This window comes from Netta rufina (assembly GCF_964035555.1).
Source record: "Netta rufina genome assembly, chromosome: 7".
Taxonomy (NCBI): Eukaryota; Metazoa; Chordata; class Aves; order Anseriformes; family Anatidae; genus Netta; species Netta rufina.
The window spans coordinates 23,621,936-23,640,105 of NC_140130.1; the positions used below are offsets into that span (position 1 = coordinate 23,621,936).

Consider the following 18,170-nt stretch of genomic DNA (forward strand, 5'->3'; position numbering starts at 1 on the left):
AGCTGAACTGTACCAGGTGAAATTTGAATCCCAGCTTTTTCTAAAGGGTTCTGTATAGGATCACAGAATGGTTGGGGTTGGAGGAGGCCTCCGGAGATCTAGTTCAGTGCCCCTGCCAAGCAGGATCATGTAGAGACACTTGCACAGGATCTCATCCAGGTGGGTTTTGAATATCTGCAGAGCAGGAGACTCCACAACCTCTCTGGGCAACCTGTTCCAGGGCTCTGTCACCCTCACAGTAAAGAAGTGTTTTCTCATATTCAGGTGGAACTTCCTCTGTGTCTTCTGAAGTTGGCAAATTACCAGTTTGCCTGGCTGATGGGGGTTCTCTGATTTAGATATCTTTCTCTTTTTTTCTTTTAATTTGGTTTCCCACAGAAATTCTCCCCACAATTTGCTAACACCTCAGACTGCTTTATGCAGTGTGCCAGACTGAATGGGTCTGAAGAGGCCTCAAGGACTGATCAGCTTTGCTGTGAGGAGATTTGAAGTTGGAGGTGAACCTGGGAGCAGTGACTTTGTGCTTTGTAGTGGCTTTTATTAACATGCAGAATGCAATAAACTGTGCATCACTGGAGTGGGGGAACAACTGTGGTAGCCCATTAGAGGGGCAAAAGAAGGGCTTTGTTTTTAAAAAGAGATACCTGCTGGTGGAGAGATGTAACCGTATTCCTAATTCAGTCACAGAAATCTCAACTAAGAAATAGGAGCTGCCCTTCAATTCCCTTCTCTTGCAGGCTCAACATAAATGTTCTCCAGCATCCTGCCCACTACCACTCATGGCAATCAGCTGCTCTGGGCCTCTCTGTCTGAGGCAGCGTGACCCTGGCTCGCCTTGGCACAAAGCAGTCTTCCTGCCCTTTGTGCATTGTAAATGCTAAGGCACGTCTTGCTTCCTATTATTTTTGTGAGCTGTCCCCTTGGGCAGATCAGGGACTGCATAAAAGTACAGCCTGGTAACAAAATAAGCCTGTTAAACTTCGAAGCAAGACTCGTCTTCAGTTCTTGTGGCTTTTTTCACATCCTTGCCTGGCTCTCACTAGTACCACCAGGACTGATAAGGGCCTGAAAACTGCTGTAGCCAGGTGACCGCTGGATGCTGGGGACTTGCTCCAGAACATCCGCCTTCCTGAGCGGCTCTCAAAGCCTGCTGTGAAAGGATAAAGTCGCTCGGAGCTAGGGATGTTTCTGTGCTGGGCTGCAGGGGCAACGCTGGGTGTGAGTTACGAGCTCAGCCTGAATCACAGCTGGAAGGGTGCTGAGCAAGAGCAGGAGGAATAACTGCAATAAGCTCCCCATCCATGTTCCAGTGCTTGTCCTGCACCCCCAGTGCAAGTGTTTCACAAAACACTTCCCAAATGCCTGCTAGACTGTGGTTTTATACACAGTACTTAACTAAGCCTGGAAAAGGGGCTGTGGGTTGTGATCAGAACTCCTTCCTGGCTGTCTCTGTGCTGCCCTGAGAAAACCAGGAGCCCCATTTCTCCCTGGGTGAAAGGGCAGCGGATCTGCAGCCCTTGGGAAGCCAGGCAGTGCTCGCAGTGTGCTGGGGAAGGCTGCTGCGCTCGGTGCCAGGAGTGTTACGGATTGCCGTCACCGCTAAGCGCCTGTATGGGGCACGGAGAGATCCACCGAAGATTGCAACAGAATGATCAAAACAGTCTGCATTTATAAAGATTAAATTACAACTTTCCACATCTGCGATTAAAGGAGGAGCTGTCAACGGCTGGCTTGTGAGAATCCTCAATTCAATTTGCATTTTGTAAAATTTGAGATTGAGGAGGTTTTTTAATCCCTTATGAAATCGGGAACAATAGGCACTGGATGTTGCCAGGTGCCTAACGCGTACAGATACCGTGCAGGCTTCTCTTTCATCGTTCCCTGTAAAGCTGGATTTATAGCACTGTACTTTGTTACCCTAGTCCCGAGCTCCACCCTAAGCTTCCTTACACTCAGTCATCTCTCTGCCTGGGAGTCCTGAAAGGAGGCAGCTATAGCCTGCTGTGTCGATTACAGCTACATCACTGTCTGTCTTTCCCAGAGCCAGCTTCTCGTCTTGCAGAAGGGGACAGGCTTTGTGCAGTGACTGCCAGCCACGCTCACTCTGGGGCTTCTGTCGGATAAAACCCCTAAAATAAAATTCAGAGGTTGCTAGTCGCCATTCTCCCTGATAGTATCCTGCTGTAACAGATGATGCCTTTGTCTTCTTCCTCTGGATCCTCTAGCTGGAGCTGCAGCTGTTTCCCCAAAGTGACAAATTGGGTCATTGCTCTGATTTCCAAGTGGGAAGCAAATAGAGCTTTGCAGTCTGCCCACCTCCCAGAGCAGGAGAGTAAACGCTGCTGAGCCAAAAGGTGCCGCACCTGAACAGAGCTCTGCTCAGCTGGAAGATGTGTTCTTTTGGCTCTCTAATGCTTGGCATTTGGATGTTAAGACAGTAAGTTCAAATGGCTTGTCCGCATTAGGGAGCTCAGAGGCAAACCTCTTAATAGAGGAGAAAGAGGCATCTCTGATGTGTGTCACTCTTTCTGTGTTCGTGGGAGATCTGAGGCAGACAGCAGGGTTGCTCAGGGAGCTGAGATGTGTCATTCAAAGACAACAAGCAGGGGAAGGATGGATGTCCAGAGATGGCACTGGGGAAGATGGCTCTGCATCAGCCAGGTGCCTGGGGCTATGAATCAATTCCACTGCCGTATTCAGAGGGTGCTTGGATTCCCTCGTGGCTCAGTTAAGGCACAAATAGGCTCCTGGGGAGCAAAGTCTTGCTAGCAGCACATGCTGTTTCAGCAGCAGCGTCTGCCTCACTGCTGATATGAGAGCAGGCCTATGGAAGGATATTAATTCTTAGCCTTGTGTTTGCTTTTACTCAAGCACCTGTTCATAGGAATTCCTCTTTTACTTTTTCCAAACCATGGATTTAAGTTCTCCATTGAAAAATGCTTGGCAGCAAGAAGAGCTAACAGGATAAGTATATTCCAGCCTCTTGGATTAGAAGCTGATGAAGCAACCTAGACCATCGTCTGAAAATGCCTAGGATTTCTGAAATAAGCTGATGCAACCCAACAACCTCCATTTACATTAACTGTTGTCACAGTTGCATCAGTAGTTAGTTGTGAAGTAGGAGGCTTTTCTCTTCCGTGAAAGCATGGGTTAGTTGGGATGACCTCTGGCAGTAGGAGTAGTATGGAAATTCTGTGGACATATCTGTAAGGTTTGGAGAACAGGGTAGTTTCTTGCAGACTGACATCTAACAACATTTGTTTCCAGAAACCCCTGTCATGCTCTAGTCTCCTCTTTGGAAACTTTGCCACGAAGTCTTACTGGGTGCAGAACCCACTAAGGGTAATTAGTGCTTCAGGCTTGCTTACGCACAAACCCCGTCTTGGTTTCCCAAGTGCATTTTCCTCAGCAATTGTAATTCAGCAGGCAGCATCTGTTTTTGAGGTGGATGTAAAAACATGCACCAAATGCTGTTGAACTCTTACTCTTGGACTTCTTGACTGCTCTGAAAATACTGCAACCTTTTGAGGCCCTGCTGTAGTGTGTATTACGTGCAGTAGAAGCAGAGAGTTAATGTAAATGGAGGTTGTTGGGTTGCATCAGCTTATTTCAGAAATCCTAGGCATTTTCAGATGTGAGTGCATCTGCTCCCACTCGTGATGGTGTGAGTGAGCTCCTCTCCCACTAGTGACGACCATACCTCCAAGATGACATCCACTTGCAGTGACGTGATGACAGAGAAGGACATGGTGTCTTTCTGGCAATGTGATTTAGCATCTGGGATTAGGTCAGGAAGTTGGTGTAATGGGGCTAGCTGGCTTGTTTTGGGGTGCTTTGACTTCAGGAAGGCCTACACAATCTCTTGCAGACCAAAGCGAGCCACTCTGCTCATGTTCTGAGCTGTTCTAGAGCTCTCTGAGCACCTTTGACACAGTGAAAAGCCAGAAATAATATCATCACAGTGATACTGTGAGTCTGTTTCTCTGGGCAATGCAACAACTCCACACTGGTTATACTTATTCAGCAACATCTATGAAGTGAAAGTACCCCAGAAACTTGCAGTCAGAGCAATGGTTTGCTAAGACACCAATCTTTTCATTTAGGCATTGCGTTGTCCTTTACAGCCTTCTCCTACTTCTGTCAAAATTAATGTTCCAAACCCGGGACAAAGCAATCATTAGGTGAATATGGAGGTTATACATAGCCTACCCTCGTATTTCTCTCTGTCAGCAGTCCTCCTTCCAAATTTTTAAAGGAAGAACGTGCTCAGCTGGCTAGTGACAGAGCTTCCCTTTCCATTCCTCTCCTGCAGTAGAAATTGCATATACTTCTCCCCAAACCTAGATGCTAGCATTTGCTCAGTTGAATCATCATGTAGGTGTGGAGTCAAACATCTGCCCAACTTGCATGAAATATTACCTGTTGTCACCCTGTGGTGTCAGTGCAATAGTAATTTTCTGTAATGGGATGTAACACCAAACATGGGTCTAGATGGAGCTTCGCATGACTATATCTGTAGTTTTTTTTGTCCATTTCCCTTCTTCAAAAAGGTAGACATGAGCTATGCTACTGACTTCTTTTAGGCCATGTTTTATTTGCATTAGCTACTTTTTCTAACATCTTGAAACACCAGGACAGGTGCAGTCTTCCAGCTGTTAGAAGCAGAAATGAGGATTTCCGAGGGAGCCAAGGTAGTTGTGCTGGAACTTTGGCTTCCTGTCTGTCTCTTGTTTTCTGCTTCCAGACTTGTTTTGCTGGGGATTTTTGAAGCAGCAGCTAACGTTTCTGAAAGCCAACGATTTGATGGAAGCATCTCACTACAGACTCTTAATTTTTACTTCAGTTATGAGGATGTGCTTTTCTATTTTAAGTGATGGACCTGTTTAATTACGGTACCACCTACAAGCTGCTTTGTAGGTATAGAAAGGAAACTTGGGTCTGTTGCTGAGCTAAAACTCCCCTTTTCAGAAGAATAGAAAGAAAGCTTCTGTAATGCCTCATCTCAGCCTTCTTCGCAGACACCTGAGCGTATGACACACTTTTTGCAGGGGAGAATATTAACATGATGGGAACTTAATTTCTCCAGCTGATGACAGTTTCGCACATCGTCCAATTCTTGCTGAGCTTTCTGCTCTCAGTGGTGCCCAGAGGGATCATATACCAGGGCTGCTTAAGTCTTAAAAGTGCGTCTGTCGTTATTTAGTATGTCCATGTTTCAGAACTAGGACTCGGTGCTAGGGCTGGGCAGTTAATGTCACAGAAAACCTCCCAGCATAAAGAAGCCAGTCACTGTACTGGGACTGCTGGCCAGCCTGTCCCAGTTGTTCATCTGAAGGCAGTTGTTTAGTCAAACCAGCAACTTGTGGCCTTGTCTCAGCTGCGTTGTTAGCTTGAGGCAAAGCCTGGTCCCTTATCCTCACCCAGAAGCCCTTCACCTGAGTGAAACGTGGATGGAGGCAACTGCTCTGTTGGGAGACCTGGACTGAAGCCACCATGCTTTTTATATGAGCTCATAACTTGGGATGGCCTTGGCTTACGTATGTCAGGGAGAGTTCTTTCTATGATGTGTTTGGAAAAGGTCAGGTCAAGATGCTTGAAGAAAAATGACGGGTTGGTGCAATCCTGAACTTGTTTGAAATGTTTTTGTTTTTTTTTTTTTTTTTTTTTTTTAAGAAGTTATATCTGTTTTGGGGAGTGGGAGGATTTTATTTTGATAGCGTTCCTCTTTAAAAATGAAAGGAAAATCACCTGCCTGTACTCTCACAGAAAGCCTTGCTTTCCAGCTCTCAACAGGGCTGTGACTTACAAAGTGAATCCGGACTCAGGAGTGCTCACCTCATCGCCAGTAACCTTACATGGTTGTGCCCAGGTGCTTGCAAACTGCAGATTCTTCTGCTCCCTTCCTTGTTACAGAGATGGGAACAGCTGCTGCAGGAATTATCCGTGAAGTGCTTAAGATCACACCCATCCTTTGTTACTTGCTGTTAGAGAAAGGTGATCAGACCGTTCTGCTTCCTGGCAGAGGTTGTAAGGCCTTCTGGGGGAGTGCTGAGTGGTGTTTCAGACCACAGGCTTCTCTTACTCGGTATAGCTCCTACTGTTTGTTCCCTTCCCTCTGGGTATTGAATTGTTGTTCTGGCAACATTATTTGGCCTGGGTTTTATTCTGCCCTTGTTTCTTCTGCGGGTGGCTGTGTGCTCTCACGCTGCTGACAGCACATGTTTGAGAGGATTCCTTTACATATGCCTCTTTTGAAAAGGAAGGAATCGTAAAATGCCAACATGTGACGATAGAATATAAAGTAGGTCACTTTATTTCCCTTTTTTCCCTCAGTTCTGCAGCTCTTATGATCTTTGAATTCTGCGTATCAGACAGTTTTGGAGACTGGGAGAGTTTGGCGGGCTCCTCAAGTCTTGATAGTCATCTTGGGACTGGGCCTTAGCAGACCACTAGAGACATCCTCTTTCTTCTCAGCCTTTGTGTGCCTTGGATGTCCTGTTAATTAGTGCCCTTGACATGTTTTAGAGAGATGAAAAGGAAGAACTGTGACAGCTTTCCTAATGCACAACCAGCTCTCCCTGCTACGATGCTGCGTCCTGCGGCTGCTGCCAGGCCTGCCCTCCTGTTCTCCCTGAGCTGATTGTAGCTGGCAGTTGTCATCTAGAAGCAGTAAACCAAGTGAACAGCTCTACTTATTACCATTTATAAAAATGCACCAAACAGAAGCCCTAGGCACAGTCACAAGTCAGTCCTTAAGACGGCATATGGAAGTGAATATTCCCTGAGTAAGGCCTGCTCAGGCCACAGCAGCTTTACAACAAAAGCCAATGCCTTAAAGTACCTGATTTTTTTTTCAACCAGCAAACTTGCTTAGCTTTATGCATACGGATGAAGATGGCGGAAGCATTGGGGTTAAATTTTAGCACTGTTTCAGTGAAACTTCCCCTTGTGAGCGGTTCTCAGAACTGTGAGATCAGGAGCCCATTAAATGCAGAGGTGTGCCCCCCTTCAGCTTCTGTGCCTTGCTTCTCAGCAGGGTAAGTGTGGTGCCAAGTGTTCTTTGTTAACCCAAGGTGGGAATGAGACCCGATGGCTTTTCTCACCATAGAGGTGTGTTACTGTGTGACCAAATGTGTGCAATCACAGTTCTTGTAGAGCTTTTCTGCCCTGCAAGATGGAGACGCAGAGCAATCTGCTCCAAAGCTTCCACCCAACCTGCCTCCTGGTGATGTTGAATTCCTGAGTGGGCTGCTCAACCAATCTGGTTAGTTAGGAAAAGTCACACACTTTATGTATTAATTGTGTATTAGTATTAGGTGCTGTTTCGTAAGGAATTTGCTAAGCAAGCATGAAATCCTCTTTAAATATAGTCAAAAATTCAGATGTGAGAATAATATCAAGAGGGCAATGCAGCATCAGTTTGGGAGGAGCAGGATTTAATATTCCCATTAAAACAAAAATAGTTGTGCAAGTAAAACTACAAGCTGATGCAGTATAAATTAGTGGTTTTAAAACCTGGCAAAAAAGCAACTGAGTTATTAATCTCTGAACTGAAGCCCTTAAGTCCTTTTAAGCGAGTGACTTCTGCTCGTCATCTAATCCCTTTGAAACGTGGAAAACAGACCCAGAGTTGTTCTCTGCTGTGTAGTAAGACGAAATTAACCAGTGAGCAAAATAAATTGATTAATTGGCAACAATAAGGAGCTGTGTATGCACTGTATCTAATTGCTTTTTTTATATCATCTTCCTCTTACTTCTTGGAAGACACAGGTTTATGAGTTGCATATGCAAAAATATGCTGGAAAAAAAATCACAGAGGCTTTGAACTTTCAGTTTCAAAGATCATTGTGTGCATTGCCTTATATTGCTTTGGACAGTCTCTAATGGGGACGTTGCTCAGCCAAGCTGAATTTTATGCAGTGGAAATTCAAGCTGAAATTGAACACACCTCAGAATCACGGAGTAAATCAAATCTCATTTCCTCACTTGCAGAGAACGTGGGCTGTGTGGGCTTTCTTCCTCCTCCTCCTTCTCAGCAATTTTTATCCTGCCAGGTCAGAGCTACCTTTTCCTTATGAGAAATTCCAAGCGAGTGGCTTCCCTGAGCCTTATTCAAAAACCCATCAGAGCTAATAGCTTTGAAAACGTTTGATGTCCAAGAGGCTCTTGGGAGTACTAAATCCTCACACGGGGATTTTTAGGCTGTAGAACAATGGTGTCCTCCAAGCACTGCAGAAATTACCGTGGAGATGATATTTCCCTTATAGACCCTATAAGAACTTATCCAGGAATATGGTTAAAGAAATTTAGAGAGAAAGTGGAAGTCTTGGTGATCAACTTCTTCCCCCAAGAGAGAGTAGCATTACTTTTGGCTAAGCCTTCTGTAGTGCAGTACAAGTACATCCCATCTCTACAGCCAGCAGGTTCGGTTGGGAGCAGTGACAGCAAGGGGCACGTGCTTTTTGATTCAGAGGGCAGGCATTGTGGACAGGTAGTTCTGCAGCTTGCTGCTCTGTGTACCAATTAGCTCAGCTTGAGGCTTCAACAGCAAAAGGTGCTTTGAAAAAGAAGCATAAGTTTTGTTCTCCTCGTTCTTGGGAGAGAGTGGGTCCAGTGCCAGCACAAGTCACCTTTCCCTTATACATCAATGACGGGCGTACAGCCAACACAATAATCTTATCTGGGCTATTAGCAATAAACCTCCCCTTTTGTCTCGTGTCCTTTCTGTCCATCCAGCATCTAAACCTCTGTGGAGATAGCACGGTCATTCTTGTAGAGGTAAGATGTGTCTTTTCAGCCTCTTGTCAGCCAAACCTTCTGAAGGGATATGTCCTCTGTGGTGTTTAGGGGCACTTGCTGAGAGTGTCTGAATTGCGAGGAAGCTGGTGAATTAGTAGGTTTGATTTAAAGAACAAATGTTGTAGGGATAAACACTAAGTTCCCAGGCACACAAGCCCTTTTTGTCCTCCAAATATCTTTGGATTGCAAGATGCCACTTTGCCGTGGCAGGAATCCTTTTTGAGAGACATAGCTATTATCTTGGGCCCTGATTGCTTCTGCTAGGTGTAAGGAGAAATGGCTAGAAATAACAGGGAGTCAGCAACTTTTGGTGCCTTTGTGTTTATTTCAAAGAGTGCACACAGGCTTCTTTCCCTGAGCAGGACAGTAACAAGCAGCAGACATTTCGTTTTTGAGAAAACTCTGACCTGTTTTCTACGTATGGTCAATGCCCAAGTCTTTGCTCCCCCTCAAATTCATCTTGCTGACAGCTATCTTCTACATTTCCATTTCAGTCAAGAAGTGTCTCAGCCCACTACGTTTAGTGTCTTATCTGCCCTTGCAAGTGATGGTCTTGGGTAGGGACCTCTGTATTTCCAGCTGTCTCACTAACCATTCAAATGCTTCTTCTAAATTAACTTAGCAATCAACTTTAAGCAGCTCTGTGATTCTTCTGTTATTATTTTTTATAGGCAAAAGACCTTTTCTATGGTGGCCATGAATGCTTCCAAGCATAAACAAGCTCATTCCGTTTCAGCTCTGGTCATTGCCCAGATGGAGTTTAAAATGAATGGCCCATTCCAGCAGCACAAAAGGGGATAATTTAACAAATTAAAACGTCAACAAGCTTTTCTCTTTCAGCATGTCATATCAGAAATTATTTGTTTCTCTTATTTCTGTTGTCATCAGAAACTTTTCCCTTCTTTTTCTCCCAGCTGTGGTTAGAGTAGGATCCAGGAGTGTGTCTGGGATTGGTGAAGAGTCGCTTGATCGGGACAGACTTGACCCTGTCTCTTTTGTAGGAATCTCATTGCTATCATAATTCTTACAAGCTTAAGTTGCACAGCTGCAAGCTCAGTTTCTAGGGGACAGTCAAGAAGTCTGTTCTTCCCTGCCTTCACAGTTACTCCTGCTGTCAGCATTGTACCTGGTCATTCAGCACTCTCAGTAGTTGTACACCTAATGAAGACACTTCTGAGTTGCACATTTGAATGCCTTAACTCTGAAATAAGTGCCTTTGAAGGAGGAGCTGTAGACGCTGTAGTGCAGTTTAGGTAGCCTGCACTTAGACTGTGTTAAACCAATTTTATAATTGCAGCCTTAGAGCACACGTTTTGCAACTGAAGTTCCCTTTTTACTACAGGATTTTCTGTTTGTAAGGATCATCCGGCAGCTTATAGCTGTCTGTTCCAACTCCAGATTTGTAAAAGCCTTAACAGCTAAAACTTTCCTACAGGCTGAGTCGCACGCAAACTTCCAGGCACTGCCCACCTTTCCTTAATAGCTAGCTCCCCTAACACACTGCTACTACAGCTTTTGTCCCTAGAGGCAAAGCAGCTATTTGTAGCTAACCAACTGACTGTAGTTCTCCTGTTTCTTTTGGGCAATATCTTTAGAAAGAATTTTTGCAGATTGAATTTATAAGGCTCTTAGAGCCTTTAAGCTGTAGGGAAGTCTGCTAGATATTGCCATGCAGGAAAGGACTCTGGGAATCACTGGGATAAGTCTGAAAGTGTTGGCTCAGGGCTCAACAGTCGTCAGAAAGGCAAACAGAGGATTAGAAGTTATTAGAGAATGAACAAAAATAAAGCAGGAGTACTGTGTTGTCACTGTACAAGCCTGATAACCCATGTTTTAAACGTTGTTTATTGATTCAAGCACCCTTATTTCAGGAAAAAAGTATTGTAGAACTGCAAATTAGTACAAATAATCAAACAATTACTTGCTCATCTGATTCCTTGGCTATCCAGACTTCTAGCTTGCATTTAAAAGTTCTGGTTTTCCCCATCTTAATGGACTTGAGTTCATTTTCTTTTTGTGGTCAGTTAAGCAGGTGAGTTCTATTTTTCTTCTTCCTTGACATTCTTACTGCATCTCCTCAGGCCACTGAATCATTGCGTTTTTATCGCTTTCATTGTGCAGTTAATAGCTAGCCTTCTGTTGTAGCTAATTGCTTAAATTCAAGCAGGAGCTGTGGAACAGATCTTTCTGAGCTCTCCCCCTCCAAGTACCTACCTTCCTGCCCTAGTCCTAGCAGAATTTTTCTCTGGAATGTCCTTGTGTTGTTCTTAGTTGCCTGGTTGCTTTAAATATACAGCATCTGCTTGGTTTGTGGCTTTTTTGTTTCTTTTTTTTTTTATCATATTGCTATTTAACTTTGCTGCTTCCTTTAAGTTTATTCATGTTGCACAAAGTGTGCAAGATTCAGATCATTTAAAAGATATAAGCCACGAGCTAGGTTAGCATCTACTTTTTCTCAGCAAGTGTCAGACCCTGGGCTATGCTAGTAGCATTCATAAAGGTTTCTCTCTGTCATTACTCTAAGAAGCAGAAAAAAATAAGTGTGGCAAGCTCCATAACTTTTTGGAGTGTTTGTGTTCTCCTTTTATTCATCTTGATCTTCAAGTCAGGCTCCTATTGAGCTTTTTTCTAAGCCTGTAATCAGTATATCCTGTAGAAGTCAGTGGTGGCTGCATGAGGAGCACAAGCTCTCTTGCATCCTTTTCTGATTCTTGTGAACCTGGAAGAGGTGATGTAGTTCCAGAAACCTCCCACGATTGTAGATGTTTGATTAACCAGAATAAATCTCCCAGCTGTTTACTGTCGGGCACAAGTAGATTTTGGTTTCCTTCAAGCAGGAACAGTCCACTTGTTTTTTTTTCTCTTGAATGGCAAGGGTGTTTTTGGAATTCCCTGTCCGAATCAGTTCTCTAGAAAGCCTTATTTCTGAACCGCTTGTCTTCTGGGAAATCTTAATTTCTTTATTAAAAATTAGTTTCCTCATCTTCTTCTTTGTCTGGTGTACACCACGTGTGGTGTTAGCATCTGATTGAAGCAATCTGAACCCAAAATTGTGCATTTTGGTTTCAAAATTTGCCAGGATGCTTTCTGCCTGCTGTCCCTAGAAATATATATTTTTTCTGACCTTTTCTTAAAATCATCAGCTGCTATTTTTTAGGTTCTTGTAGCTGTCTTTAATTTCTGTAACAGCTTCATGTGTCCTAGCTTCTCAGTTCAGCTGGAGCAGCAACTCACAACTTCCATCCTTAGAAACTGTTTTAAACTTCTATCTTGTTTTGGGCATTAGGGATACTGGTCTTATTTGGTCAGTTAACTGCTGTGCTGGAGAGCTGCTGCTGACTGTTTTCTCTTTGTGTCCAGGGAGACAAGATCTTCTTCTAAAGATAGGATTGCACCAACAAACTTACACAAATCAGAGCATTCATTTGCAGAATGCTGGTAGCCAGTTTGGCTGAACAGGTAGCATGCACAGTGAGCGTTAGGATGCTCTTCCTCTTGTCTTACGTGTTGGTGACAGCAGTTGATTTATTGCTGTGCTAGAATGCAGCTGCTAGATAAAAGCATCCCTTGGAACAGCCCATCACATTTCAGCACTTAAGTTAATTGTAAGCACAATGGGGAAATAAAAAAATTAACGGTCCAGTCCATAGCTATCTGCAGTGCATTTCGAGCCTTGGCAGAATGGCAAGTGCTCTTACATACCTAGCAGTGAGAAACGTTTTCATAAATGCCACCAGCTGGAGATAAGGGTTCACAACTCCAAAATGGGCTGTAACTCCAAAAAAGCAAATCTATCTATCTTGGGGTTTTATGCTCCCGCCATCATCCTGTCTGCTGCCTGCCTTCCTCACAAAATTTCTAACAACAGGCAAGCTTAGTGGACCTCTTCCAGTTCCTGCCAGATCTCACCATCTAGGTCTAAAAGTCTGCTCTGAAGGGTGTTTATTTTATTAATTGCTAATTTTTCATGTAATTACGTTCATGATCTTTAACTTTTTTCCCTGCATGAGCTTTGGAAATGCCAGCATTTTACATGGATGTTCATTCATGTACAAGAGCTTGGCCCGGGGACTTCATTGCGCATTTACAGCTTCCTCTTGGTGGAGCTAGATAATGGTTTGGCATTGGGTTAGTTTGATTTTTTTTTTTTTTAAACTCTTGGAAAAGCCCTCCTTCCAGGAATTTTTCCTGCCCTCAGGTTAGACAGGCTGCTTCTTCCTCCCCTGAGAGTGACAGCTGTGTGAGCTGGTGGGGGCTGTGTTGGCTGTATGCTCTCAGCCAGCAGCAGGAGGTGGCTGTGGGTCCTTCACTTGCATGTAGTACAGGCAGTGGGGGCTTGATGTAGGGCATCTGGGGCACTGGAGCTGGAATGGCAGCATGTTGCATATCTTGGCACATGTAGTGTGCCTATATATACGTGCATCTCATGCTCAGATCTTTGTCTTTCCCACTGTGTTCACCGGATCCACTCTGCATCCTCTGGATCTGTGGATGTGCCCTGGATAGGGCATATCTGAATTGTCAGACTGTTGTAGCATCCTTCTCCTCTTCTTCCTAGCCTTCATGAATATGGAATTAATACCCATGTCTTGATCAGCTTGGGGGCTAAGGGTGGTGCTGAAGCACTAGCACATCATTTAGCTCCAGGACAGCTGCAAAGGTGAGGGAGTGCTGGGTCAGACCAAAGCTCTGCGCTGCTGCTTGTCCCACCATGGGTGCTGGGAGCTGCCTCCAGCACACCTCTGTGCATCCTCTTGGGGATCCTCCCTGTGAGCCTGGCTCCTGCAGACAGTGCAGGAGGAAGGGGAGAAGGAGATGATTGTGGCAGGGGTGTGGGCAGAGTCTGGTGGGAAATGCGGCAGCTGTGTGTGTGTGTTTTTACTTAACTTCTAATTATTTAGTTATGTGCTCTGTCTTTGGCGCTTCTGGGGATTAATTCCAGCAGAGATTTCAGCCTGCATCAGCAACTTCTCAGTTGCTCTGCGAGAAGTGTGATGCCATTTGGAACAAAAAAAAAAATAAATCATTTTCCATATTAATTAGAAGATACTACTGTAAAATTTATGTCAATTATCTGGCACTTTATTATGGAGAGGCAATAGCCTCTTTGTAGTCCAGGTGGCAGCAGCCGTTTCATTACAGTGAGGAATGTTGCTATGCAGTTGAATTCACCAGGAAAAACACTCAGGGACCATGAGTTGCTTGTGTAGATTAGTAGGGGGGGAAGATTTGTACTAAACCTGGAGTGAGCAAACCACTTTGAGGACTCTAGCATAAAATACACATTCCTATTCCTTCTTCTGGAATAAGAAAACCCTAATGTCTCTTCCTTACAGCCTCCTTCCTGCGAGCTGAAGGGACAAACTGCTGGTTTGCTCGTGGTATTTTTGGTCGTTGCCCAAGGTTTGGAGGTGGGATTGCCATAATTCCCTCAGGTGCTGGAGTGCCCAGAACATCCTAGAGAAGACAGGAGACACGTTTGTGTGTGTCCATGCAGTAGCATTGGGATTCCCAGCACATATCCATCCCATAGACTGGCTGCTCCATCCTCCAGCATGGGACAGCTGGGACACACACAGCTTCTCTGTCCTGTGAGGACTTGCTAGACTGATCCAGAGAGCCTCCCCAAGCCCCATCCTTGTAAGCCACAAGGCTTGGAGCATGGATATGGGGGGAGAGTGTTTTAACCTGGGATTTTTTTGGCCTTTTGCTTAATGCAAGATCAATCAGTTGGTTCTTTTCCAGCTGCTTTTGTGCCATGGGAGCTAATGACCATCTTGCAGGCTGGAGAGCCTCTAGCGAGGTGCTGGCACTGCTGACTGATTGCATTCTTACCCTCTCCTGCTCTGATTAGCAAGACTGTGCAGAGACCTTGCTTTCTTCTTGCTTCTGCTTTTCCTGTTTTTCTCTCATTATGTCGTGCATGCTTCCCAGAACCAACACACTACAGGTTTGTTGCTGGGCGGCACAAATTGGTGGCATTCTCTGATGTTGTATTGTGAAGTCGGTACAGCTGTGGGTGAGGAAAGATTCTGCGGGTTAAAAAGTTACTGATGAGTGAAGTGTGCTGTGCCTGCTAGAGAGAAGGGCCCCAGCTCTGTGTGCTGCCCATTAGACTCCACTGCTAGTGCAATTCTCTCTCTGGCTTTGCTGCTAACTGGGGCTGTGTTCTCCTGGTCACATACTGCTGTGCACCATCCAGTGCTTTCCCCAGGAAAAGCTATTCCAGGTCTGGTCTCCTCTGGGATGGTGCAGCAGGTCGGTTCTTGCTGAGGATCGGTCAGAGGAACAGCCCTGGTGCAGTAAGGAAGGGGTCTGTGTGCAGGTAATGGTAGAGCAGAGCATGGTCTGTATAGAAAATGGGAAATTTCAGGGCAGGGGCAACTGGTGGGGGGGGAAATGGGTTCCAGTGCTCATGGCCAGGATGCTCTGATTCTTCGGGAGCTGTCTGTCTAGATTGCAAAGAAGCAGTAAGCTGGCTCCTTACTTTGCTGCATCCACCACCAACTCTGTAAAATAAATCATCCTGTTCCTGTGGGTGCAGCCATATGGCATGGGCGGGATCCCGCAGATAACTGAGCCCTGTATCACCCCCTCCAATGGAAGCCAGCCCCAAGATTCCTGCTGTGTTACCCAGGGGGGTGCCTCTTGTTACAGGTTGTTGGTGACAGTCGCTGGGAAGGGGAGCGACGGGACGTGGCAGAGTACAGATGCAGGAGGATGCTGAAATCCTCTGAGTGCTGCAGAAAGCACTGCCTGTTCAGAGCAGCTCCTGCAAGGCTGGGTTTGGGGGCACGTACACGTACATGGGGGCCTGAATTGCTAGCTGTCGTCTGGAACTCCTGTAAAGCAGCCAGTGAGTGAGTTGTGGGGCACTGGGTTAATCTGATGGCAAATTATCTTTAAATTACAACGGTGCAGCTCCACTGACTTCTGGTTTGTTGCATTGGAGTAAATGAGAGAACGCAGCCTCTGGGGCTGATACAGGTAACTGCAGGAAAGGAATTCAGCAGCCTTCATTTATCTTTCATTGCACCGTATCTGAGTCGCTCACTTCTGTCGTATTGCTTTTTTGTAGGTTATCTTAGAGGGATCAGTCCTAAAAGAAGATTTAGCTTGTGACTGCTTTTTTTTTTTTTCTTTGTAAAGATGCCGTTAAGCATTTAAAAATAAAAATAAAAAAATTGCCCTGTATGTTCATTGTTGCTATCTGAGGGATGTCATGTCTTATCTTCCCTGTTGCTTGCTGAGAAGCTCCTTGGAAGTCACCTACAGTCCATTTTCCTTTCTGCTTGCCTGACACTTGAGGTGGTGTTCTCTCAGCTGCTTGTGAGATTTTAAAACTGCACGTTCATTTAAGATTCACCTAGAAGAGTCCAGCCAAAAGCCACTTCTTTTTTCAGTTCCTTGTACTTCACTGTCTTGGGAATGATGTTTTCTGGTCTTCCATGGAGACTTCTGGGGAAACCAGCTTGGACAGGATCTGGAAAAAGAAATGCTTCAGTCTCAAAGTTAAATTCTCCCAGGTCTTTTTTATCTGACAGATAAAGCTCTTGTGCATTTAACGTACAAGAGCATCCTTGCAGTAGTTTTCCTGAGCAGAAGTCAAAGAAGGTGTAAAAAGGGCAAAGGATAAGAATATTGTGTTATATGGAGGATGTGCGTATTTGTCATCTGGATAGAAAGCTGATGCCTTTCAAACCTTCATGTTAGATGCTCTTAATACCTTCTGCTGCTCTTTAACCTCCCCTCTGTCTCACGGCTGCATCTTAAAGAGCAGATGAAATTGTCTCAGGGATGGCAGGTCCTAATCTCGGTAACAGTTCCTATCCGTTATGGAATATGAAGTGAAATGATCTGTGAGTGGGTTTATCTCAAATCCCACGTAGCATTTTTTTTTCAGCAGCAGCAAGAAAGGGAAATTATTAGGCAGTGAAGAAAAGCTGTTTATTTTTAACTCACCCTTTCTTTTTAAGTTTTATTTCATAATTAAAAGAGATGAGGAGTGGAAGCCAGCGAATATATGCAGCTAAAGGGATAAGCTGATCTCGAGTTTACAGAGATCACGGTAAGGAGTGGGTAGCACAACAGCAACTTTGGGGCTCCTTTTCCCTTCCCTGTCCTCCTCCTAGAGCACCAAACGGGGCTGTTAGCTGCCTCTTGGAGGTGGCACAGGAGGGCTGGTTTACAGGGTGCTGCTTACAGAGCTCACCACTGCCCTCAGGGGTGACCCTGTGTGTAGGGGCACGGGGAGCACGGGGTGTGTGTTGGTAGGGGACGCATGCAGAGTTGGGTGTAAAAGCCCTAAATTATTGCTGGAGAAGCCCGTTGTACTCCTCACCTTTCACACAGGGTTTCTCCCCTGCATTTTACTAATCTTGGTCAATTTGGCTCCCTCGGGCTGACAGGAGGACAGCCCTCTGATCCACGCGAGCTGCCAGAAGGTGTGTTGTGCTATCAGTCTCCATCTCCAGAGGATACTTGCACCCCAGAGTAAATTATTCCCGTACCCAGCCTTCTTTCTTCCATCGTTGCTCTTGGCTCTGCGCTGCTTCTCACAAGTTCTGCAGGCAGGAAGAAGAGGGCCAGGCTGAGTGTGGAGATGGCTGTTACTGCAGGGAGTTATTCCTCTCTGCCAGCGGAGCTGACAAACAGAATTAGGAAATGAGTCCTCCCGGAGAGGAGGCTGCGTGCTCTTGCAGCAGCAGGACACTGACAGGCTGTTCTTAAATAACCTTGCAAAATACTGATTCCTATCCCTAGCTTGCCTCTGCAATGCCAGAGGACAGCTGAGCTGCACAAAGAGGCTACCGTGGCACTATCTCACCAGGGAACCACTTCTGGGCCCCTTTTTTATGCCCAGTCCTCATTTGGGTGATGCCCTTTATTTCTGTCCTAGTGGGACCCTGGCACTAGGCTGCTTCGAGGTGTTTGCATGAGTGCCCATTTGTGTACAACTGCTAACGGCAAATTTTTGAGGAAATAAAACATGGAAAAGCATCTGAAAGGATTCCAAGCAAGCCTGGGATTCCTAGAGTAAGAGATGGAAGGACACGATTCAGTCCTGTAAAGGGCAGGAGCTGCCAGCTGCCTAAGAAGACAATTGAGGGTAGAGCTTATATTGTTGGGAGGACAAGAGGAGAATAATTCCTTATTGCCCTCATCGCTGTTTGCTGTCTGGCATCCTCTGCAATGCTTTTCTTAGGATCTCTCCTGGGACAGGGACTCTTCTTTTGCGCCTTAAGCCCTATCTTGTGCTCCTGGTCGAGGCTTTTCTTGATTGTAAGCTACTGCAATGCAAACTTCCAATGTTGTTGTTCTTCCTGTGCTTCTGTTTAGCTCTGAGATCAAGCGGTGACAGCCTAGGAAAG

The 18,170-nt window shown here is 45.3% G+C and overlaps 1 protein-coding gene across 2 annotated transcripts in view; it reads left to right on the forward strand.

The window, feature by feature from the left end:
• ARMH3 (armadillo like helical domain containing 3) overlaps nucleotides 1–18,170 on the forward strand; it is a 119,347-nt gene that overhangs the window by 92,352 nt on the left and 8,825 nt on the right. The window lies entirely within an intron of this gene.